General features: G+C 38.2%; 1 long non-coding RNA gene across 1 annotated transcript; it reads left to right on the forward strand.

Annotated features, from left to right (window-relative positions):
- The first annotated feature begins 970 nt into the window (after nt 1-970).
- LOC125696578 (uncharacterized) lies at nt 971-25,114 on the forward strand. Its single transcript, XR_007378428.1, has 4 exons — nt 971-1,083; nt 10,170-10,302; nt 10,793-10,912; nt 24,990-25,114. It is a non-coding gene; the product is annotated as an uncharacterized LOC125696578 (long non-coding RNA).
- The last annotated feature ends 1 nt before the right edge of the window (nt 25,115 follows it).

Below are 25,115 nucleotides of genomic sequence, written 5' to 3' on the forward strand. Positions count from 1 at the left end.
AAAATTAGCACAGCATTTTGCCTTGAATGAAGCAGAAAAGCGTGGTGCAGGCTATGCAGCCTCCCAGCTACTAAATTGACCCCTTTTCCCTTTATTTTCTCTTAGCTTAATTTTTGCCTTACTGAAATAAATGAGGCTACTTATACTGTGAAAGGAAGGACTGGATAATCTGACCAGTATAGCATATTAAAATTATATGTATTCTATGGTTCATAATCAAATATGATTCTCTTCCTGAAATAAGCACTATATGGCTGTAGTGATAATCACTAATGGGTCAGTTGGGTACCAGAGCACTGTAAATTCTGGTGATGAATACACGGGGATGCTGTAGACTTCTGCCTTGTATTATTTTAATAGAGAGCAGAGGAAAATAAGGGAAGATTTCCTCGGACGTATACTGATAAAATCTCACTTAATTATGTTATAGATCTCACATTGCTTAATTTTTTTTCTTAAAACTTCAGCTCTTTGAATTGCATTATTTAAAAATGGATTTTCCTGGATGGGGAAAAAAAAAAAAAAAAAAAAAAGAAGAGAGAATTCTTCATAGCTGGGAAGAAAATCTTTACACTGGAAGCTTAAAAAGCAGAGAGTGAACACAAAGGTAAAACGTGTTGATACAGAAGCCCAGTTCATGGATTCAGAACATGATGGCAAGCACTGCAGTAACAGATCCCTGTTCTTCAGCGAGGCTCCTCAGGAACAATATAGCCAAAGGGAATGGGAGGACAGGGGTGGAAACAAGTATTTTTTGAACAACAGCTATATTTTTAGAGATATTGGAGGCTGTCAAGGTACAAGGACAGACATAAATACTTTTCCCTACCCTTTCAGATGAAACAAATAGCAGATAGAAGAATTTTGCACTGTAGAACGAGAGTGCAATTCAGCATTATAACATATTTATATTCTATACCTTCTACAGAAGAAAAATGGAGGACCAGGGGTGAAATGATAGGCTGTGATGTCATGGAAATAATGTCCTTAGAGGAGGACTTCATGCCAAAACCCAGGAGCAGACAGATTTCTGAGAAAGATCTTGATCATCAATAACTCCTGCTAATTCAGTGGAAATCACAAGTGGGCACTCGATATTTTGAAACTCCCTTGGTATGCTCAGTACTTTGAAACTCCCTTGGTATGTTATCTTTCCTGCTCTATTTCTGTCTGGTTTTTATTCCTCTATTGATTTTAATGGACTTCAATTAAGGTCTCTTGTCTCAGAATCTTTAGTGCTTTATTTATATGGAGCACAGACTGCTAGATACTGGTTTCATTTTTTCCCCCCTCAGAATCCTTAAAGGACTGAATTTTATTTTATTTTTTTTTACATTGATATATTATTTTAATTGGGATAAATTTAGAAGCATTTAGATAGCTTTCAAAACATCTGCAGTTTCACTGAAGCGTAATGGCTTTATGGGTATATTTTGATAATTGACAATTACATTTTATTGCTTGCCATCCGACTGATGTTTAAAAAGTTCAGATTTGGTTAAAACTGTATTTTAGTTTCAAAGAAAATTCAACAAACCATTCCATCACTAGCTATAGCAAATGGTAAGAGAGTTTTAGAGCAGAAGAACATTATTCCCTATTCATAAATTCAAATCACTTCTTCCTCCTCATATTTCATATTTATGGGAATATAGCTTGAATTTTAAGATTAGCACCTCTGTCTACTGAAGTGTGAACTGCCAACTCCTCCCCTCATCTTTCCTACCACTGTAAATTTTCAATACCCACTGCCAATGAGGCGCAATATCAATTATGTACAAATAAATCTATGTAAAACCACTGCACAATTTCCTTCTTGAAAAAGAAAGGGCAATCACAATCAGCGTGAGTAACTAGAATCTTTGGAAGAGGATATTTTTGTTCCAAATTATGCTCTCACTAATTGGCTAGTGATACACTCTGGTATGCTATGTATATTTGAGGGATGGAATTGCCCTCAGAGACTCCACGAGTGGCTCTCAGGGAATAAAGATCAATGAAGCAGAGTCTTGCTGTGGTCAGAGTTTAACTTACTTTGTACATATGCACATCAATCTCATAATAAAGTCATAAGCAGGCAATCTATGATCCTTCTATAAACTTTAACCCATGTACCACGGTTCAGTTCCCAGGAAGCTATTCTGTCTTGGGAACTGCCTTGAGAGATGGAGAATAAAATGAAAGAACATGTTCTCAGCTATCTGACAATTTCTCTCGAAGGACTGCTCTTTAGGAGAACAAAGAATAACACAGTATTTTCTAGACAAAATCTCTGCTTTTCCTTCCCTCAGGAAAAAAAGAAACAAAAAACAACCAAGTTTAAACAGAATTGTCTGGTGACTCCTACCACCACATGATTAATCAATAGTACTTTGCACAGAATGACAGTGGAAACAAAAATGTCTATAATCAAGTTCCTCCTTAGTATTTAAAACCCATTCTGTGACATGCATCTGCGTGTTAACATTGGATAATCTATTCTTCATTATATCCCAGGGACTGAAGTGGTTTTACACGTGCAAAAAATTTCTTCTGCCACAGAACTGAATTTTCTTTTGGTAAACTTATTGTGTACAAACTTCCCCTTCCACGATAAATTTTAACTTTATGCTCCTCTTCTTGGTAACCTACCCAATAAAACCTATGATTAAACTTCATTTTCCTTGATGTGTACCTATTTAGTGGCCAGGAAAAAAATGAACCTCTGTGCTGGTATGCTATAAAAGACCATAAAGAAAAGAATTCCTGGGTCAAGACAACTTCCCTTATCCCCTCTTTAGTGTCCTAGCTTTTCACTGCTGGCATAACTGAAGAGAGGGTGTGGAGCAAGATTGTTTTGTGAGCACCATGCCATTATACCCAGGGAGTCTGTTGGACATAATCCATGTTCCCAGTTAGAGAACTATCACCAGCTCCTGAATCTTCAATAGAGAACATTTGCTTTTTGGAAGTTCACTTCATCCACACAATTTGGTGATAGATAAAGCTCCTTCAACATCACCTAGCGAGGCTAAGGTAGCTTTAAACACACAGCAGCATAATGCATTTCCAGGAGCAATACCCCACATCTTTATTCATGATGTGAATGATGATCTGAGTAGTAATAATGAAATAGGGTGGCAAAGGTTTTCCATTGTGAACTGGTATTAATCTAATTTCCTACAGGACTCTTGTCTAAGTCAGAAAAAAAGCAAGCAGTTTAAAATTCTTTGGCAAGTCTCTGATGAAAAGAAGCCTGGGAAGTGCTAAGGATTGCTGGAGAATGCTAAATTACATTCACTCAGCTCTACTGAGAAGGCTAAGCTGATTTTGGCAGGATTTTCCTAGTATATCCATTGCAAATTGGCTTCTTATTTTTATGAATATTAAGAGTCATCAACATTAAAGAAAATCTAGCAATAAGTATTCAAGGCCTTTGGAAGTGAATAATGACAATTCTACCATACTGTAGATTTTTACATAAATATGACAAATTAAGAGGGGAGGGGGGGTAATTAAATAATTAAATAAGATGTTATTTCAGACCAAGTAGGCATTTTGTGGCTGTGTATATCAAACAAAATTCTTCACCTGGTTCTAATGGCCAGCTGTTCCCAATATACAGAAGAGGCATCAGCTGCCCGCTATCATTAACCCATTTAGAAGATGGCAGCAGAGTAGATTCTTTCTACAGTTCCCTTTCCATTTGAATGTAATTTCTCTTTTTTACCACTACAAAACACAAGTACTGCTGGACAAAGGCTGTCTTTATACTTCACGATGCTGCCAGAGATGATGGAGCCCAATTGGTTCCACTTCCATGGGGATAGATCTGAGTCTTTCCTAGAAAAAGGACAGGTTGATGGGTTGTTAGTTGGACTAATTAATCTTAGCTATTTTTCCAACTTTGATGATTCTATGACTCTAAACACCAGCTTCTTGAAGTCTTATTACAATTTCTAACAATGTTTTTGCTATCTTCCCCACTGAGATTGCTTCTGGGGATGGGACCTAATGCTAAGAAAACTAATAACTTTAGATTTTTAATGGCAATGAGCCTTTCCCCATAGTAAACAGCCTTCCCTTTAGTATATCTGACCCAGTTCTGCTTTGTACTTGGTACAGCCCGTGCCTGTGCTGGGAGATCTGCAGGGCCATGCTGGAAAACCAGGTTGGCACAGCCATTTCTACACTATAGTGGGCAGGAAAGGACTGTGCAAGACCAATTTTTTCCTTCCTAGAAGTTAAAAGCAGGGGGATCACATCCTAGCGATAACCACTATTCTCCACTGATGTGACCAGAGATTCTCTGGGAACTGGTTCTTCCATTTAAGAAGTAATTCCCTAAATCACAGCATGGGAATATTACAGGATATGTCAAATGACTTGGGTGAATTAGCATATCTGACAGGCAAGGAATGAAACTAGCATTCAACCTCATACTTAATGAATAGTCCATATGTCCAGAGAAGCAGGTAATTTATAGTCTAACATTTTCTTTTGATCTGCCATTTGCTCTTTCTCTCTAGAATTAAATCACTTTGAAATGCACAGGGGAAGAAGGCAAAGGGAAGAAGTCTTTTTATTTTTAATTAGAATGTGCTAAATGGTAATAAAGTAATGTGAATACAGTGGGGACCTCTTAAATCCATAGCAGTAAATCTATTGCTGCAATAGGTCCATCCTTTATCTAGTGTTCATTGAAGAAGGTTTCACCTGAAGTGTAACAGTGACATGAACTGATGGTAATAGAGTAATACATTTAAAGAATTCAATAAAGCATCTGTTGTAGGTAGTGATATGCCTTGTAATTTTATTGACGAAGGTTTGTTTTGTCCTGAGACATATAAAATGCTCGCTTAAATGGTTTGATTATACAGTACTTTTATAAAATATGCACTCAGCTGATTTCTTGTGCTATGCAGCTTGTCAGTGATTAGCCAAGATGATTTTTAAAATGGAAATAATTGGGTAGGCTCTTAAAAATTAGGATTTTGCTCACTTGGGAAGAAATGTAATGTGTGTGGAAGAAGCAGTAATTTCAGCATTACATTCCTTTGTATGTGAGTGTTAAGGCATTAGGTAAAGCATCACAAAAGAATGTTTTGAAATCTTATAGGTGGAAAAGGAAAGAGATTATTGACAAAATCTTAGTGTAACCAGAAATCTACAGGTTTTTGTCTGTATTAGTGAAGAGTAATATGCAAGAGTTGAGATATGTTTCCAGGAAGATTTTTTTTCTCTCTTTCAACTGCCTGATTCTACTTGGATTAGTGGACTTTGGATATGAGTTTGGCTAAGAGGATATGTATGGTGTTTTGACATAGTGCAGATTAATACTGGGATTACTTATTTCTAGGTTAGCAAGAGACTTGTTTTTCAAAGCATTACAAACTGGTGTTAGGCAGGGTGGCTACTTGGTCTGAAAGGGGGCTATTTGCCTAGAACACCTCTCTTTTCTTCTTTTCTAAGCATTTGGTTTTGGGCTAAGCTCTGTTCCTTCCTAGCCCAGCACTGCTCAATGTTGCAGTTTTTGCTAACCCACTTCTTCCATTCTCCTCTCAGCTTTACAGTAATGATGTTTTCCTTTTGTCAACATGAGAATTTATGCCTTCTTGTTTCAACTTGCCTTCTAAAACATAAAGTAAATGATTTGTCTGAGGGATTATCAGACCTTCAGGACAGGGCTTTGAGGTGCTTACAAGGTATGTGCGTGGACATACAGTAGAGTTCTTCTACTCAGTGTTTTGATTTATTTACTGTTGGTACACTTTGTTCTTTTATTTTTAACTGAAATATTTTAAGAAGTACTGCAACATTTCCTTTGGTAGAAGCAAGTGTGTGATTGCACACATCATAAGGTTCTGTACTGCCAGCTTTTTGCTTTAATCTTAAATGACAGCTACATCTGTTGGAAGTTTGTTCCTATCTCTTGTTTTCTAAAGCTTGACAGGTTGAAGGAGCCCTTTTAATGACAGTCTGGGTATCTGCAGATAGTTTTTGAGATGCGCTTCTCAGGCTGTGAGATGCTTAAGGCTGGTTTTTCTCTCTGCTAGAGTTTCCCAGATCAACTAAAGTTACCCTAGCTGGTCTTTTTGATTGTGTGAGCTGGACTTCATGTCTTGTCACACTGGGGTTAAACTCAGTGGATAGGTAGGTGGATTTAGGTGGTGGAGCAGAGCCAAAAGTTGTCACCGTTTATAGATGCGACTCCAGTCAGCATTGTTCCATTTCCCTCCTTCTGGAGCCAGGTTTTGTTTTACTGATGCAATTGTTTGTCAGACTTTTATTGATTCTTCACTGACGATCACAGAACTGTGGACCACGGTACCACAAATGTTACGGACATTGTACTTAAAGGTCATTGATACAATTAATTTCCTACGTATTATTTTTGCAAGGACACGTCATTGTTATCAAGGTTAGAAAGCATAAAAGAGGTACATGAAGCCTGTGTGATTTGAAGTTCCTTAACTATTATAGTGCTGGGTAAAACTTTGCAGAGAGAATAGAAACAGAATAGCTAGAAATCACAGTCTCCTTGCAGAAACAGATGGAAGGCACTGGGTGCTGGCTGAGCTTATTCTGACAAGGCTATGCCAAAAGTAAATGGGATTCAAAACAGTACTTGCTGCAACTCTGTTAGTTCCCATAATTAAAAAACAAGTCATCACTTAGCTTTTTGCCTTTTATGTCTCAGGTATACTGAGTATGTCTCAGTATTTCCATCATAGTATCCTCATTTACCCTTACTCAACAGGAGGTTGAAATGGAAGATACTTCTACAATTATTTAGAGTTTTTTCTAGGTCTCTTCATGTTGGCATAATCATTTTCAATATGATACTCTTGAATAAAATGAGACATCAGACCAGTATTTACATTAAGCTGCAGTGTAATTCAGTGTTCCATAGTACTTGAGTGAAAACAGTCTAAATAAACAGAATGAAGAGTGTACTTTAGCTAGAAATGTTCTTATCACCCATAAAATTCATTTGGAGCTCAAAAATTAATTTATTGAGCTCCTTTACTGCATAAAAAAATAACTTACTCTTCTGATATCTAGACTGCAGTGCTGCCACTAGTTTTGCTGCAAATACGGCCCAGAATCATTACAGATTTCTTTACAAATGTCTCAGTCGAAGGCATTTCCTTCCCAGCTAGTGGCATTGATATGACAGGTATAGAGAAAGACACTTTTTGTACCATCTCAGAGATGCTTCCAATGTCTCAGCACTCCTCCCTGCTGTAGGCTTTCAGGGAGACTCAAGGATCTCACTCTGGATACTGGGAGGTGGCCACACAAAAAAAGGGCCTCAGGCATCAGACACAGTGCACTACCTGAGCTCAGCTCGGAAACCTCTCCTGATGTTGTCCAAATTAAAGAATTACTCTCCTACCTCTTCTATAGATTTTTCTAATTCCATTTTTTTTTTTTTCTGATGTCATAGTTAAAATCAAAATGTGATTGCAATATCTGCATTATAATACACTTAGTCTGGGCTTTCAGATAGAATTTTAAGCTTTTTAAGCTTTTGGACAATCTCAGGTCATCAGTTCTTGATGGGGAGCATTTAACTTCTCTTAAGCTTCCGCTTTTGATATTTGGGTTATTGTTGTTAAACACAAGATATCAAAGAACACACAATAGCTGCATAGAAGCAATTCACAAGCTTTTTCAACAATTAGACGTGAGTAATCATATAACTTAATTAGACTTTCTTTTCCCCATTTAAAATTAATATAGAATTTTTAGGTAATTACAGTGACTAACATTATTCAGTGGTATCACTAAGTAACGCTAAAATGCCTTAAATGCAATCTGATAGCAATTTAATATGAAACAAGTTACAAATACTGTTACCAAAATACCAGTAGTGAAAAGCTAAAACAGTCTTAGGTGTGAAGAAATACTGAGTATGACCTGGAAACCGTGGAGAGCAAAATGCATCATTTCTAATCGGGCTGAGGGCAGCAGAAAGAGCACTGTCAGCGGTGCTTCTCAAAGTGTCTCCAGATACCCCAGGTTTTTTCTCCCTCTCATATATATTTTGATTCCTGCTCAGGCCATTTCAAGCCTCTCTGCTCTCTCAAGGAGTTCGACATACAAATATATTAGAAATGCAATCCGCTTTCACAGTTTTATTTCATTGGTTTCCTAACTGTTATACAAAGCAGGAAAAGCTTCTCCTAGATGTACGTGACCATTAAAATATGCAAGACATAAGCCACAATGACTTCACTGACGTTTCCTGCTGGGTTGTATTTTAGTGAGGTTTTTCAGCTGTAATGCATAAGCAATGTCTCTGTATGTGGCACCAATCAGCAACTCTTGGGAGGCAGCACACACACAGATGAACACAAGTGTTGCCTCCACCTCAGTATCTGTTCTCTACACTAGGAGGGAGGTGAGAACAGAGCACAACTGGGCTTGCATAGCTGCTGAGTAATGCTGGAGCACTTGAGTGCTGAGCTAGGGAAGCAGGGAAGAAGTGACAGGTTCTGATTTTCCAAGCCATTGTATCTGAAATGATTGGCCTGGATATCAAGAGAAGATGAAACCCAAACCAGAAGGATTTGAGAGGTTTTGCTTTTTCTTACTGAGTACAGTGTTCTGCTGGCTATGATCAGAGAGAAAACAAGGCAAAAACTGAGTTTTTAAAATGAAAAAAAGCACTGAACTACAATTCATTTCTCAAAGAGAATTTTCACATAAAGGTATATGGTTATTTTAAAAGCAACAAAAACAGAAACACAAAACCCTTGTTTTTTTATCTGTTCAACAGCACTATGCCAGTAAATCAAATCACTGTATCAGTGAAGTTGGTGACACTCTTTAATGAAAGTGCCAACCTAGGATCTTTAAACACAAAAGAATCAACAACAGTCCAGTAGTTTTCACAAGATGACTGGGGCAGATGATGAGACGGAAGAGGCAAAAACTTTGCAGCTGGCAGGCACCCAAAGCTTCTTAAACCTCTTGTACTCTTTCTTAATAAATATGTCATTTCTATACCAGCCATGTTAATGCAGTGATAACAGCAGGAGAATAACTCTCTTTATAATTGTGCAAGACATCCAGATATATTCCCCTGTCTCCCTGACTAATGTTTCCAACATGACTTGTTAGCTTCTGCAATGATCAAGCAGCTATTAAAGATAAAACTGTGTTAACCTTTTCAAAAATTAGAAAAGCATGACTGTAACTGGAACTACAATAGCTTCCTGGAGAATAGAGCAAAAGGGTGAAAGATCATCCTGCTGAGTTGTTGGTAATGGATTTATTATTTATTTAGTATGTCTGAAATGCGTATGAAGAATGTAGCCCTATCCAAATGCCTCCTCTGTGTCCCTGTGTCAATAATCTGATCTATATAGGTAGGTAAGTAGGAAGATCATGGATTATTTTTTTCTAAGTTTTCTGTTTAGTTTCCCTCCTTGACACAGACTTTAGAAGACTGATAATAGAAAAAGAACTCTTAAAAGTCTGAAATTTAGCACATTTTTCTCAATTTTGAGTTTAAACTTGAACACAAACCATCTCAATTCCAATGATCTTGTGAGAACTATCCCATTCATAACAGCTTGTTCATATCTGTATATTCAGAGACCCATGAATTAGACACTAAGATAATGCATAACACAGCTATACCCTCAACAATGTCAGCGAGGGTGTCACAAAGCATCCCATGCACTGACAATCTGGAAATTTAGGATATTCAGATATTGGCTTGTATGATGTCGGTGGAAAGTAAAAAAATCAACCTTGACATGCTTAAGCTGTAACCACAGGCAGGTCTCTGTTAACTGATAAGTATAATCTGTAGACTACAAGTGACAAAGAGGCAATAAATCCCAACCAGAAATAAGAATGACTGATAGTCCAAAACCACACTAACTTGGTCTACTATGAAAACTTTTTTTTATTGTTTTCATTAAATAAGCTTTTTACTGAAGTTATCAGAGCTGCTGAAAATAGATGCAGATAATAGCAGTATGAAAATTACAGAAATGCAATATAAAATCCCAGGCACATGGAATACTTATAAGGTCTGATGACTATCTAACTATTGTCTCAGTTGCATTTTTTGAGATTTTAATCTCTGCAATTAATTCATTGTCTTCCCACAAGGACTAGTAAAAGAGTCATTTAAATGAATGTGTCCATATTAACCATTTTCCTATCTCCAGTCAGGTTGGCAAGCACTATGAATCATCTCTTCTGATCCCTGCATGCTTTTGTAGAAGAAATTGGAAAGGCAACATCCACGAGGAAATACATGAAGATCTAACCTGGCCTGTGTGAAAATATTCATGTCATAATGTAAGAGCTGCTGTCCTATCGATACACCTGAAAAACAGCCCCTAATAATTCAGGCAAGGGAAAACTGGATTAAGGCAATGAGGAAAAAAATTAGAGATAAAAGATAGACTTCTCTGTGATCTTGGACGTTTGTTGTAATCCCCAGTGTCAGACATTTGCCCCAAGTGATCATTTTGTCAGTGATTGATTTCTTCACCCTGATGGCTACTACCAAATACAATCAACCCCAAAAGTCATCAAAATTTGGGGCAGCCCCCACGAAGGAATGGGGCTCATCAAGGTTACCCTGGGCACCTCATTGCAAAGGAAAAAGAGCAGGCCCTGCTGTAAGTCATCTCTCACCATTTCTCAGTATATTCTTTCTATTTTATTAGGAAGCCAAAAAGCAAAGCAAACAAGTACAAACTGTTCTACAGAAGCATTTTGTGCTGCAGGCGAGAGTATCATTTTCTTGTAGCATCTCTTCTTACTTTATCTCCTCTTCCCACAGCCAGACAAGAAACAAATGTGCCATGTCAGACGAATCCACCTTTCTCTCTTTGCATCTCATGGAAGACTTTGAAATTTCGGGACAAAATTGCCTTCTCTTATTCAAAACTGAACAAAGCAGGTATGTCCAGAGATATTATATGCTTCCCTATGAAAAGGAAAATTAATCTTCATGTTTTTCTTCATGGAGGACAAGTTGGTACTTACGTGGTAATATTTACAACTATTTACAACTATTTATTAATATTTATTCTGAGTTAAACTTGTACAGAATGGTGCTGTTCGCCCGGAGGAATACATCTACTGGGTTGTTCTCTTCCTTCTCTCAGCTCATGTGAGAGAAGCAGGTGGAGACATGTACAACTACAGCAAGCCCCAGCCTATGTGCTGGGAGATTTAACACTAGAAAGAGATGGAGAGGTAAAGTTTGCTGGAAAAGGAACCTGAAAGGAATAATAAAAAGCTCTTCTCAGCAAAAAGAAGTATCAGAGCACCATTTCTCAGTAGGGTGTTCAGTTCCACGTCTAATCCGAGCAGAGCTGTGAGAAGTGTGGAAACTTCAACCTCTTCCAACACAGTGACAGTCCCAGCACTGTGCTTCAGTTGAGGACTGAAATATTGCAGATATAAAATTTCTATTGAACTGGGACAAAAATGGAGTATCATAATACTTGTACGCAAATAATTAGAGAATAAGAGGGCAATACTAAAACTATCAACTAGAAAATGACTTCAGCAGTATAGCATATCATTTTTTCAAACATAAACTTTGTGAAGTCAGAGATATTAAGAAAAATTCTGTAAATCCCTCTGGCAATAAGCAATGGAATTAAAACCCAAGCAAAATTAAATTTGAGAAGATTAATGTTCCTTTTTATATTTTGATGACGACTATAAACATAATGTAATTTTGTGAATTTACTGTTTTAAAATGCAAGCTGATACCCCACAATGGTGCAATTGAAGTCACCAAGCAAATAAGTACTTTTTATTCTAATGTCCCAATAGATAAATTCTGCAGTAGTAACGAAATGGCTTTGAACTTCTTAAACACCATTTAAAATGATGCAGAAACAAGTAAGAAATTTATAAATGAAGCCTGGCTGTATTTAAAATGCATGTAGCAGGGCGGAAGAAAATGGAAATCCTTGTGGATCAGTTAGTCAATATGATGTCTGAAGCAAGTAGGAGGGACCAGAGTGCTCCTTCACAGAAAGAACGCATATCTTGCATTACCAGGTTGGATTATATTAGGAAAAGTTTTGCTAAATTTACCTTAACCAAAACTTCATATTGGGTATTTTCTATGGAACATTTGGGCAAAATGGACACCTCAGCTCCACATTATATTTAACTCATCTACCTATACTGTAAAAGGAACCTCAATAATCATATCTCATCATTACAGCCATCAGAATTCTGCTTTTGTTAGACAAAATGCGAACATTAGCATCATTTAGCTTTTTTCCACATAGATTTGACCTATATGGAAAAAGTAATGCTAAAAGGACATTTTAAGTCTATCTTCTCACCCATTTTTTTTTCAGGAATCAGCTCTCACGGGGCACAAATGTGCATAATAATCCACTTGATTGAATAAGCAGTCAAAACAATTAGAAGTAAACAATGTCACATTGTTGCCATGGAAGTGGCACAGTCATGCTGCAGCCTGACAGGTTTCTGAAAAGTCTATAGGGGATTTCACAATTCAAGGTCCTGCTTCCTCTGAAAATTATAGCAAAACCTCCACAAGATTCACAGAAGCCTGTCTGGCTCTGTGCTGGCAGCAGCTGAGAATGACAAGAAGAGGGAGGAAAGCAGGACAGCGTGAGCTACCAAGGACAGGGAGGAGAAAGAGCTTCAGTGCTCTCCTCTTGCTTTCAACTACATTCAGAGAGTTTTGCAAGCAAAACAGGGATTTTGCTATTTCTTGCCCAGAGCACTGGGGCTTGCCTGCATCAGAGCTGGTTTTACCTGGCCTTGCCAACTGCCCCTGGCCATCCCTGGGCAGTTTTTCTCCTCTGCTTGCTGAGTGCTGCTCTGGCTTCCAGATAAATAAACACATAATTGGTCCTATCAAAAATAAACATAGAATCATAGAATTGCATGGGTTAGGAGGGATCTTAAAGATCACCCAAGACCATGGCATGAGTTCAGTGCCCCCCACCCGCTCATGTTGTCTAGGGCCCATCCATGGCCTTGAGCACCTCCAGGGATGGGGCAAACACAGCACCTCTGGGCAGCATTGCAGGGCCTCATTACTCTCAACATTTCCAGAACTTATCCCCGACATTCCTACACAAATATTTTTAATATAGAATTGTAACAGCCATTAAATATTTAGTATTAAGTAACCTGTGGGAACTTCTATGTATTCTATTTGAAGACTGAAGGTAATTAAAGAAGTTCCGCACAAATGTGCGCAAGAACTTCTTTACAGTGAGGTGACGGAGCACTGGAACAGGCTGCCCAGGGAGGTGGTGGAGTCTCCTTCTCTGGAGACGTTCAAGACCTGCCTGGATGCCTACCTGTGCTACCTGGTGTAGGGAACCTGCTTTGGCAGGGGGGTTGGACTCGATGATCTCTGGAGGTCCCTTCCAACCCCTACAATTCTGTGATTCTGTGATTCTGTGATAATGAAAAGGTGAGAAGAAATGTGATTGCCAGTTCATCTGAAAGCATGTAGCAATTTTAGGATGTGTTTTATATATGAACTCATAAAATTTATACAGAAGAAATTAAATGTATAGAATGATTTATAGGTGGATTTAATAGGCTTGCAATTTTTTAGTTTCATACATCTTCATGGAAACAATTATAAATCTCTGTAACTTAAATTGCTTACCCAAGCTCTAGAGAAACAGCATAAACAAAGCAATTATCTGTAATAAACTTTCTCTTTAATATTTTGACACTCACCCCTTTGTAAAACTACATGAAATAATTTATCATGCACAGTATTAGAAAATCAGATTTTATTTACTAAATTCATTTATTTTTTTGCAATTGTGTAGAAACAGTCACCCTTCTGTTATGGTAATCAACTCATTAAGCGTTAATACAACGATAATGCAATATCATCTATGCACAATTTTTATACATTTCAATGACTATAAATACAGTTGTATTTTCTCCCCTATACATCACAATAATCTCAAAACTCTAGAAAATTCCTTTTGTAAGCTGCTACTTGAAGTAGTTGGAAATTCAGTTTTCATAATGGCCAGTGTTGACATTTTAAATGATAATTTGAGCAGTGTTTTCTGGAGTTCAGGCATTGATTTCTACACCCAACTGAAGAGTTTGATAGGGGCAGCCATCTAAAAATGCTTGATGTGAATCAGCGTGAGCTGCATTGCAGAAAATCTCCACAGCTGTGGAAGATGTGGGATTTTTCAGAAAAGCAATTTTAGCCTTCAATCTACATCCTAAAATACAAGCGAAGTGTTATCGTTTGCTTGGAGTAGCACTTAAACTGGAGAGACAGGGTTCTGTGAAACACAGAACAAAACTCAGAATATAGGTAGTTCAGGCGAAGAATGACATTGCAGCATACTTCCTTTGGAGAGCAACAACACTCAGACAGAGTGCAATAGATGCAGAATGTCTTCAGTATATACTGCAGTATACAAAAGCTCCAAAAAGTTTGCTTTGAATAAAGAAAAAGACAAGCTGCTGAGAATAAGATTTATTTTGATGTAAAAAGAGCTTTGCTTAGGCTGTATGATTGTTGCAGAAGAGAGAACACTTACAAACAGAACGGAAATGTGACAGCACTGGGGATCAAGCCTTGGGATGTGCCACCATGTTTTTCTCCTGAAGAGATTATGGCCAGAAACACATTTTTAATTTAATGTAACCCCCTCCCCGTGCATTAATGTATGAAGAGATAATTCTGCACAATGTGTTCACATTATCATATCCCACAGCCTGAATTCTGCGTGTTAAACTTCTTGCAAATTGATCAGATTTTGAGGTCAGGGTTGGCAGTTTTGCCTTGGGCGGCTGAAGTTTTGCATCAGTTGCTTCATGGACACCCACAGGTTGCTGCTGGCATCGATGGTATCAGGGACAGACCCTGGAGAATGAGGACTCCAAAAGGCAGCTCGTAAATGAAACTGTCTGATACTGTTATCGGTAGCTGTAGACAGCTTTTAATCTCTGTGGGCCTTCGGTAACTGAGACGTACACATCCTGACTGCAGCCCACACAATGCTTCACCTTAGCATGAAATCAATGTTGGCTCTTGTCATGAAGAGGCTGGCATAACTGATGGCATAAATCTGTGTCCAATACCCCACGTACTGGATAAATTAGAGCAAACCACATACCTGTTCAAACAGAGCTTCTCTAACAGAGTAATCAAGATTGTAGTTACAGCTATAAAAGCATGCCGGTTGCAAATTGCATGTTTAGGCAACCTGTGTAACCTAAACTGAACAGGCCAGCCATGTGTTTGAGTTCGTTTGCATCTCAGTCTCAGAATTTGGCTCAGCTTTGTGCAGTGATTCTTGGAAGCTTTGTAACCTGAACTGGAAGAGGCTGGTTTTTCCAGCAGCCACTGACATTCTCCTCTGCTTCGCTGTCCACAAGATGGCAACATCTGTGGGTCATCATCTCAGGATTTTCTCTGAAAAGGAAGAAAACAAGACAAAATATCTCTAGTTTCTATCAAAAGAATAGTGTCATATTTAAGAGATCACATTGGTTCCCTGTGCTCATTTCTGCCTTCTACCCTTTCAAGAAACCTTTGGGAAGTGGTACCTTCCCACTGTGTTTTCCAAAAGCAGAAGGGTCAGCACACTCCTCACAGTCCAAATTGTTTTGATCCTACTGTAAAAGATTTCAAACAATTTCCGTGTCTTTTTTTGCCTTTAGTTTTAATCTTTCTAAATCTTTTCGCTATGTACTGTTAGCAGTGAGGGCCAGATTCAAACAGCAATTTGACCTCTTTAAAAGGAAACCATTTCTGGCTTGAGTAGCCTCTGTGAATTGATGGGATTAATAGCATTTTGTTAAGCTCTACTTACAAACAGAGAAATAATTGCACTAAAGTTGGCATGGCTACAAAGATAAGGTAGCTGGTTAAAGCCTGGTGCCCTCTGTCTCACCAGCTGTATGTGCTGATTTGGTTTACCTTAAAAACTATCTGAAGCGCCAGAAATAGCTTAGGCTGTATAATTTCTGTGGTTTCTGTCCCCACTTTTATCTTCCCTGAGGCACTGCCCCTTTGTAGGGTGCCACAGATGACTTGACAACTACTGAATCACAAATGCAGTTAATTTAATCCAAAATCAGATCCCTCAGTAGTAAGTGAGAAGTGTGTTGCAATCTTCTTCTCATCCTTCCTGCTGTACCAAACACCTTTCCACCCAAACTACAGTGTTGGACTCTGGCCCCTGCTGCTCTGAAGTGCCAGCTCCCTTCACCACCACAAAGTGATTAACACAATAAAACTGGTTTATGTGCTGTTGGCTCTGATCTACTTTATGTTGAATTTGGGTTCTTCATGACAGCCTGATAAAAGGACTCTGTCTGAAAGCCTATCTGTTTTATATTAGTTGGCTTAATAAGAGGTATTATATTTCCTTATAAAAGTTAAGCAATGCATTGATTCACAGAAACAGTCAGTACTTTTTAAAATTCAGTGACAACCAGCCCAACTGAGCAGCACATAGAAAAACATCATTTTGGATGTCACTTCCCCTGCTAACTGCATCCCTGCCTTGGTGCCAGGGCATACTGTAATACCAGCATTGAGATGCAACCAGCCCAGGCTGCCCTCCAGTCTGTTCTCTGAGCCCAGCCCTCTCTCGAGAAGCTTTGATCCATCCATAAAGGTCTGATCACCACCTGAGACTGAGCATCTCACCAGCCTGGTCCAGCTCTACCCACAGAAATGTTGCACAATGTATCTCAGCCAGGAGCAGTTCCCACCACTTCTCATCAAAGCATCCTCCCATCAACAGAGGTGCCAGGAGCAGAGGAAGAGCTCCTTGATATAAAATAGCAGAAGCTCTTTTTGCTCCACTCCTCAGCCTGTTCTGCACTTCTTTCAGGGCGAGTCCTGCCGTTTTGCTGAAAATGCTCTGTGTAGAAAGTATATGTACATTAAATTGCCTCTGTGACCATGTTTGACTCCTACTCTACAAATAAATGGGAGTAGATAGCTCCCTTCCCTCAGGAACTTCTGTCTGCGAAAACTGTGGATTGCTGGGATATGCAGATGAAACATCTCTTTCTCTCCACCAAGATATGAAAGCAAAGAGCTCCTTCCCCTTCTGAGCTTCAGGCCAAGGGGCTCCGACACACACCGAGCAAATGGGAAGATGTGTGATTAGGTAACTTCCAAACTTCAGAAACATTTCCATTTCAAATTCTGACTTCCTGCCATGCACATACTCTTCTGCAGCCAGCTCCGAGGCAATTTATTAACAACTCCAGTGGAGTGATATCTGCAGAATCTGTTTTTCAGCTTTTGACAGCTGAGCTGGGCTAATGTTCCTGTTCCAGAATGCTGTCGTGGAAGCAGTGCATATTCTATATATTCAATGAAGAAGTGTCCTTTGAAGGTGTAAATGAAATCGCTTATCTGAAGTAAAGAGATAAAAAATCAATTTAAAACATTTTAGATTGTTTATCAGCATGTAAGAAAAAAATACAAGATTGACCAGGTTTTACAAAGAAAGTTTTAAACCACAAACTACCAGTACTTTTAGGTTGTATTTCCTGTTCACTAAATTAAACGTTTCAATGGATAGCAATGCATTTCAGAAAAATAAATTAAAAATAAATCAGTAAACAATAGAATAAAACCTACTAAATGCTTTCAGTATTTTAACTTCTTAAATACAAAAACCTATTGAAGTTGTTTCTGCAACCTTAAAATATAACAGAACCCATTGAGATCAGCACTACATCCAAGATCTGAAATGAGGGGTTTTAAAAAATACCTGAAATACTCTAAATATTAGATAAAGAAAAGTTAGAGAGGTGTTCAGGGAAAGAAAAAAGGCAATTTTTTCACATCAGGGATTTAAACAAATGTGAAATCATGAAAGTCTTAACACTGTTCTTGAACTTTCCCAGAACATAGGTCTTACTTGGATGAATGTTACAAGGAGAGTGGAAGAAGGACTTAGACTAAAACAGGATTGACATGCATGATGAATTACAGTTCATTAATCCAATTAATGAGTAATTTCAGAGGCTTTAATCCCAGATAAAGCTCTTTATTGCAGCTCTGTTGGCTAGTGATGCACAAACTAAGAGCCTGTCAGCAAATCAATTGTAAAATTCTATTAAATAAAGCCTGCCATACGCTTCTGTAGCTTATGTGATAATATTTTGTCCAAAAAAAACCCCAAAACATATATATATATACATATATATGTACATATGTAAGAGAAGGAGAGGAGGGAGCAATCTCTAACCTTATTCACCCTGATTTGTAATATAAGAGTTCAAGATATATTTAAAATGATGCAAGCCAGCTGAATGCAACTTCAGATATTTATAAGCACTCTTGATTTAGAAGGTAAACATATGCCCCAGTTTCTGAAGTCATCTGTGTGTATGATTTCCTCATACACATTCTGTTGACTAATGGGAGTCAATAAAGTACATCAGGCTGCTTTGGGAATAGTCTCTGTTCTGTTCTTAGTTTATTTTATTTGTGGTGCCACTGCATCCAAGTGATTCTTTCTGAGCGCTTCAGAAATAGACTCTGTCCTCCAAAAGTCTCACAAGCAGAGAGCAAAGAAAGGAGATAAAGAGAGGAAAAATTGTGAGAGTTGTCTTCATTGACTGTAGAATCGTAGCACAACAGCTGGGAGAGCAGTAAGTATGAAGCAAGCATTTGAAATTTCAGCTAAAAAGTCAAAACCTAAAAACCTAAAACCTAAAAACCTAAAGAGTCAAAACATGATTTAAAGCAGAAACAACAGTGTTTCACGGCTTCTCAGAAAACCAGGAGGACTCCCCTCCCAAAAAACCATTCCCCTCTGACTGAACCAGGCTTTGTATCCCTGTTATAACAACCCTCTCCCCCTGACAATCAAGCACTTCAAATATTCCTTTGCCCACCATAATGGAATGAAGAGTGGACCTTCACTAAGACGCCTCTGAAAACAGGCAGGCTGGCAACTTGCAGTGACAGCCACGTACTGACTTCTATGTAGCGACTTTGATTTGTTGAGTACTGGGCTACCCCACAAGAAAAACATAAATGCATTCCATTTTAACAATGAAGAAGGCTTGCAGTACCGTGAGAGGCTGTGCAACACACACAAATATTGATCCTGATCTCTTTGAACAGCTATGTCAATTACCTTCCGCATTCTCAGTTTGTAAAAGCTGTGTTACCAAAGAGACAAGATCCTGCTATGACAACTATTTAAGTAAAAGTGCATCCTTTCTGATATTGCCAAAGAGTATGCTGTGGGAGGATGGCAGTTCACACCCAATTACACACCATGATGGATTCATATTTCTTGATCAATGGCTTTGAAGCCTTCTGAAACAACATTGCACAATGACCCTCAGTCTTAAAGACCAAATAAGATGATTAGTGACATGCAGAAAAAAGGCTCAGAATTTCATGCGTGTCAGAAAAACTCTTAAGCACTTTCTGTTTGTGGCAGTGCTCCTGAACTGGAAGAAACTTCAGTCACTCCAGCACAGAGAAAGCTGTTTGATGGAAACAAACAACTGCAGAGATTATAAGATCAGTAACACCATTGTCCCTAAAAGGCTTCCATTTAACAAAAGATATATCACAATTTGAAACCAAAAGCAAAATACTTGTGTGCCTATTGCTAGAATTTTGGATTTCTGCAGTTTGAAAATACAATGGAAATCACAAATGTTAATGAAGATTCAGTGCACATCAGCGTGATGATGCATATTACTGTAGCTGACAGATTTTGAAAATGAGGGTCATAAGAAATTGTGGCATTGAGAAAATCTTTTATGCTACTAGTGCTAAAAGTTTGTTCTATACCACGCAAAGCAAACGCTGTGTACTTCAGAAAATGCAACTGTTGAAGGAAAATGAATCTGATCCACAGCTTAATCCCATTGTATGAATACAATCCTGAAAGTATGATGTCTATCCAGGAGAAACAATGCATGAATCAGTACTTGACTAATGGAAACAATAATTCCTGTAGTTGTTTCAATAACAACCATGGCTGAGAGTGTCCTAAAGGATCAACCAGGCTGAGGGTAAGACTGTTCAGCAGATTAGAAATCAAATCAAAATGAAAATGGGAGTGGAGAAAGAAAGTTCTCACCCTTGCAAAGTCCCAAGGAATATCAGAGCCACTCTGGGAGCATCTCCATGTGGGGATATCAGATGCCATCCTTCACCTTCTCTCTGCACTGACCCACATGGGGGCACCTAGGAGGGTGGGCCAGTTCTGCCACCATCAAAATCTTTGATGACTGCAGCTTTTGGCCTCCCACCACAGCAGGCGTGTTAGCAGCCAGGTCACCAGAGGAACTGCCAAACATATGACAAGCGACAGGAATTGAAACACTTTGACCTTGAGCCATGCATAGGCTTGAAGCAGTGCATTTAGTGCCTCGAGAGGAGCAGGAGGTGTGAGACGTGCGTTTTGAAGAGAAAACTAAAACCGATAAAAGCACAAGATTAAGAAATGAATGAAAGTTACCAAAAAATGACCAGGCTGTTTAATGTGAGGAGAAAATGATCATGCTATAGTCCTCCAAATGCTTTTAAAGACAGAAAGGTATCCATATATCTTTTCTTCCGCCTTTGAAGCTTCAACTGTGAAAGTTAATCTAAAGGAAGCAAAATGCAGCCACTCTCTTCAGACCATTTGATATGCTATTGCTTGCAAACTTCCTTTAAAAATATCTTTCATAACTAAGAAAATTGCCATATGCTCACTGGCTTATAAATGGGAAATTAAAGATAAGAAAGTCTGAATAAAATAAGACTACTCGATATTAGCATTCCGAGCACTTGGCCAGTATCGGTCAATTACTTCACTGCTCTTCTTTGCCATCCCCAATCTCACTGAAAAATACAAGCCCACAACTTCCCCACGAGATGGATGTTATTAACCCATTTTTCACAGCTGAGAGCTGAGACACAGGGGAGATGGGTGACTCCCTCTGGGTCACCGTGATGCTACTGAGAAAGCTGGAAATAGGCCTTGAATCTCATTTATAAGACAAGACACGGGGCAGTTCATTTCAACCAGAGTGGTTTCCACATTGGGATTTTACAAGCTTACATTATACGGATGAATTAATAATTTGACGTCTCAAAAGCCTCCTGCTATTCACAGAACTCGTTTTAATTCTTACGTTACTTTTTTTTGGCAAGACTGAGACGAGCAGTGTGAGGGCAGAGGTGTGGTCTGATGGCATTTATCAGTGTCAGTTGTCACCTTACAAAGCGTTATGGGGATGTACGTGTCCAGCTTTCACTGTTTGCACTGCTGGCAGATTGTGTGATCCCACTTTATTGCCTTTTGGCTTTTTCCCTTAAAAACAAACAAACAGTATACTGTTCCCTGGAGAAGGACAGGTAGTGCTTTTTACATCTAATAACGAGCCAAGAAGAAATCTATTCTGGAACACTCATTTTCACTCTGTTGCTGATCGTAACATCAGTACTTCTTTTCTACGAGCACTCATTCAGTCTGCTGTTCCTACTAACACATTATACACGACATTTGCTATGTATAGTTAAATCAAATTTTATTTATGATATTCTCCATAGTGATAATGCACTTTGTGTCCAGGCCAAAACATTGAGAATTCAGTTGTTTTGCATTCATTATATGCTTCTTCCTCCCCAACCATACAAGGAATAGCATCCAAGCGATGTTTGGATCCCCTGTCCAGGCAAGTCTCTGCCAAAGACAGTTCTGATAAGAGGTGTTAAATAGTTAAACACAATGGATTTTGATTTTTTTTTTCATTTTATTTTCAGTCATTAGGGTAATTTCTTATATATGGAACATCACTTGTTCTTGAATACTGTGATAATGTGAGTCTCCAGTTAAAGACTGAAGATGAAATAATTAAAAATGGCTTATTGACCTTGAAAGCCATGTCCTTCTGAGCATCAATATGAGATATGCACATTAATTAGTGTTTTTCAAATTCAATCCTTAACATTTACCAAAGGAGAACAGTTTTCTCACTAAGTCAAAAGACAGGCCTGGTTAGCCAGTAACTTATTACATATTTGTCCACATCACAATTTTCTTCATCCTTGATTTAATCTGCAAAAATATTTAATAAGGAAAGCTCTGTTGAAAATAACATGTTTATTAGAGCTTCATTTTTGAAAAAAATTCTTTTGAATAGCAGACTGAATTGCTAGCATTATAGAGTAACCACTTCTTAATGAATAATAGAAATTTGAGATAAAGGACATCAAATTATTATGACTTATTAGAAGATACAAAGGACCAAATTTGCAAATGAAACTGGCTAAATTTTAACAAATATGTCCATAATAAATCTTAATTTCAGTATGACTTTCTAAAACTCCATTTCTATAGTATTTAACAAAAAGCTCTGCAAAGAAGAGCTTAAGCTTTATATTTTTTCACTTATTAGAGCGAGGAGTGGAATTTCTGACAAACACCAATAAAGAGTAAAATTTATATCTTGTCAATAGGACCTATTTTGTTGCTAAATTATCTCAGAAGTCTCACAGTCAGGAACACAGTAGTCTAAAGCAGTCAGGACATAGAAGAAACAATGGGCAGACAATCTTGTGCTAACTGAAAAGTGAGCACTGTAAGGGAACAGCTGAATTGGGGCCTGAACCTCTGATTGACCACCTGAGGTGAGTAATGAGCCAGCTGTGGGAGCACAGGTGAAGGCAATTCATGTGTGCTGCTGGAAGGGGTGGAGCCTGGCTGCACCTCTCCTGGACCCATTTAAGAGCTGACTACTGGGGTGGAAAGATCTTTTTGTGGAGATCCCTCCTTTGGAGATTTACAGTGTGCCCAGGATAAGGGTAAGTGCTCTATCTATTCTCTTTTTGGTGTGATAACCTGCTTAGTCAAACTCTCTTATGTTTTTCATAATTATAAGATCTGTGTATTCATTGGTTATACAAGCATGATGGCTGTTACTCATTCTCTCATACTGTAATCAAACTACAGAGCAAATCTCTTGTTGAGCTTTTCCTGTTAAATTTTACCTGTCTGCTATAGGTCCGTCTTTATTATTTTATTTGACTTAATGATGGTATTATTAGACTTACCCTAACGGTAGACTAATTTTAAATAAGGAAGTTCAGTATACTGGTTGTTTACTCAGGAAAAGGTTAATCACGCTGTATTTGTTGATTCTGAAGATGTTTAACTGATCTTTTGTCAGGAGATTCCTTATTACCAACCAATACCATGTGCACTATCAGAGTTTGAAATATGTACTTATGTTGGTCAGGGTAATTCATGCCCAGAGTATCTGGAAGAATTTGCCTGCATGGCTCTTTTGGGGGCTTGAACTATAGCTTGCACAAAACTGGTTTGGCACCACCAGATGAAGCAGAAATTCCACCTGTGAAGGACATCTGAAACATAACCAGTTTCTAACACTGCTGACTTCAAGTACTAGCTCACAGTGAAACTGCATGAAAATAAACATGCAAACTCATGCACATGCTTAAACTTTTGTGTGCATAAGTCTACTTTAATTCTGGTAACTCTTGAAGTATGAAGTTTTGGGGCTCCTCCTGAAATGCCATCCAGTAAAAGGGTATTCATCTTCTGTTTAGACTGTGGTGGAATATAACGGCAATGATTTCCAGTAGTATTATTTGTTTTGTAACTTTTTTTATCAAACACATACATTTTATATTATGATAACTTCATACATTATTTCAGTTATTGCCAGTCATCCTTCCACATCTATATGCTGTACTATATTTTTTATTTTTGCTCTTTTCAATATATGTTTCTGAGTAGCTACACATAGACTTCAAAGTAAATAACATTGATTTGGTAAAAGTAGATTTCAGAACTAATATTCTATTGCTGTGTATGTAAGGGCTGAAGAAGTTTTACTGAAAAGAACAAAACTGTTATTAAGTTGCAAGAGAATCAGCAGTAGCTTAGGAACAGTTAACAGACTAAGAATTTTGTTAAAAGTCAACCATCATTTTAGTTTAAAAATACATTTCATGATATCCACAATTCATTTTATAAATGTGTTTCATCATCTCTCATTTACATTGGTTTCATAATATGGATCATAGGCTGTTAGGAGTTAGGAGTAAGACTGAGATCCAGAGTGGTGTACTCAGAAAAGTTCACAGGTGAATGCAAATCAAAGTGAAACCTGAGGATCTCCAGGTGTTCCCAAGCTAATCTCTTATGAGTTAATGAGCCACATAAAGCCTGACTTTTGTCATTATGCTTAAGCTCATTTTGCACTTCTGGTCAGGCAGGAGCTGGGAAGCTTAGAAATGCTGTTTGAAGGGATGTCTCAAGGTCATCTATTCCAGTCTGCTTGAAGCAAGGTTGTCATGCAGGGATCAGGTCAGCCACAGTTAAAAGTTAGTGATGACTTCTGCTGCAAAGGTTGTTGAGATTGCTGGGCATCCTCAGCCCTGTTGTTAGTCTGCTGATGGGCTGGTGGTTGAACTTGATGATCTTAGAAGTCTTCTCCAACCTTAACGATTCTAAAAAGGGAATGACTGTACCATCACCAGTCCAGCCAGCAATCAGCTGGAGCAAGCATACAGGCAGGAGGGAAAAACTGGACCTCCTTTGTTGTTGTGTGCGAACCTTAGTGTTGCAGCAGATAATCTATGAATATGGAAAGGCAAACTGCAGCATTTATATAAATCATGTCTTTAGCTAACTAGCTACATTAAAATTAATAAAAAAGGTAGAAAGAAGGTCTTAGTTTAATTAGCAATTGAGTTTGAACAGCACTTTATTATCTGTAGGTTTTAGGATCTTTCAAGATCTCTAGTGCAAAGCACATAGGAAAAACTGAAGGAACTCACTTAAATCTCATAAATTTGTTCTGCACTCTGTGTACATGGAATTGCTTGCATGTGTAACATTCATTAGAGTGCTGAACTGGTTTAACAGAATCACGCTTCTAGAATTAACCTTTCTGGAAAGCACTTCTGTAAATGAAGGCCACTTTTCATTCTGGTTCTGTGTTACTTATAATTACTGTTCTGGTTTCAGTGAAGAAAGTAAGTTCAAGTGACTGGTCCAAAATTACACAACCACACTGATGCTCAGCTAGCAACGGGGACTTCCTTCATCCAGTGCGGCACACCATCGCTTTACATCACTCAGCTTGCAGTGAGA

The sequence above is a fragment of the Lagopus muta genome, chromosome 8 (assembly GCF_023343835.1).
Source record: "Lagopus muta isolate bLagMut1 chromosome 8, bLagMut1 primary, whole genome shotgun sequence".
NCBI lineage: Eukaryota > Metazoa > Chordata > Aves > Galliformes > Phasianidae > Lagopus > Lagopus muta.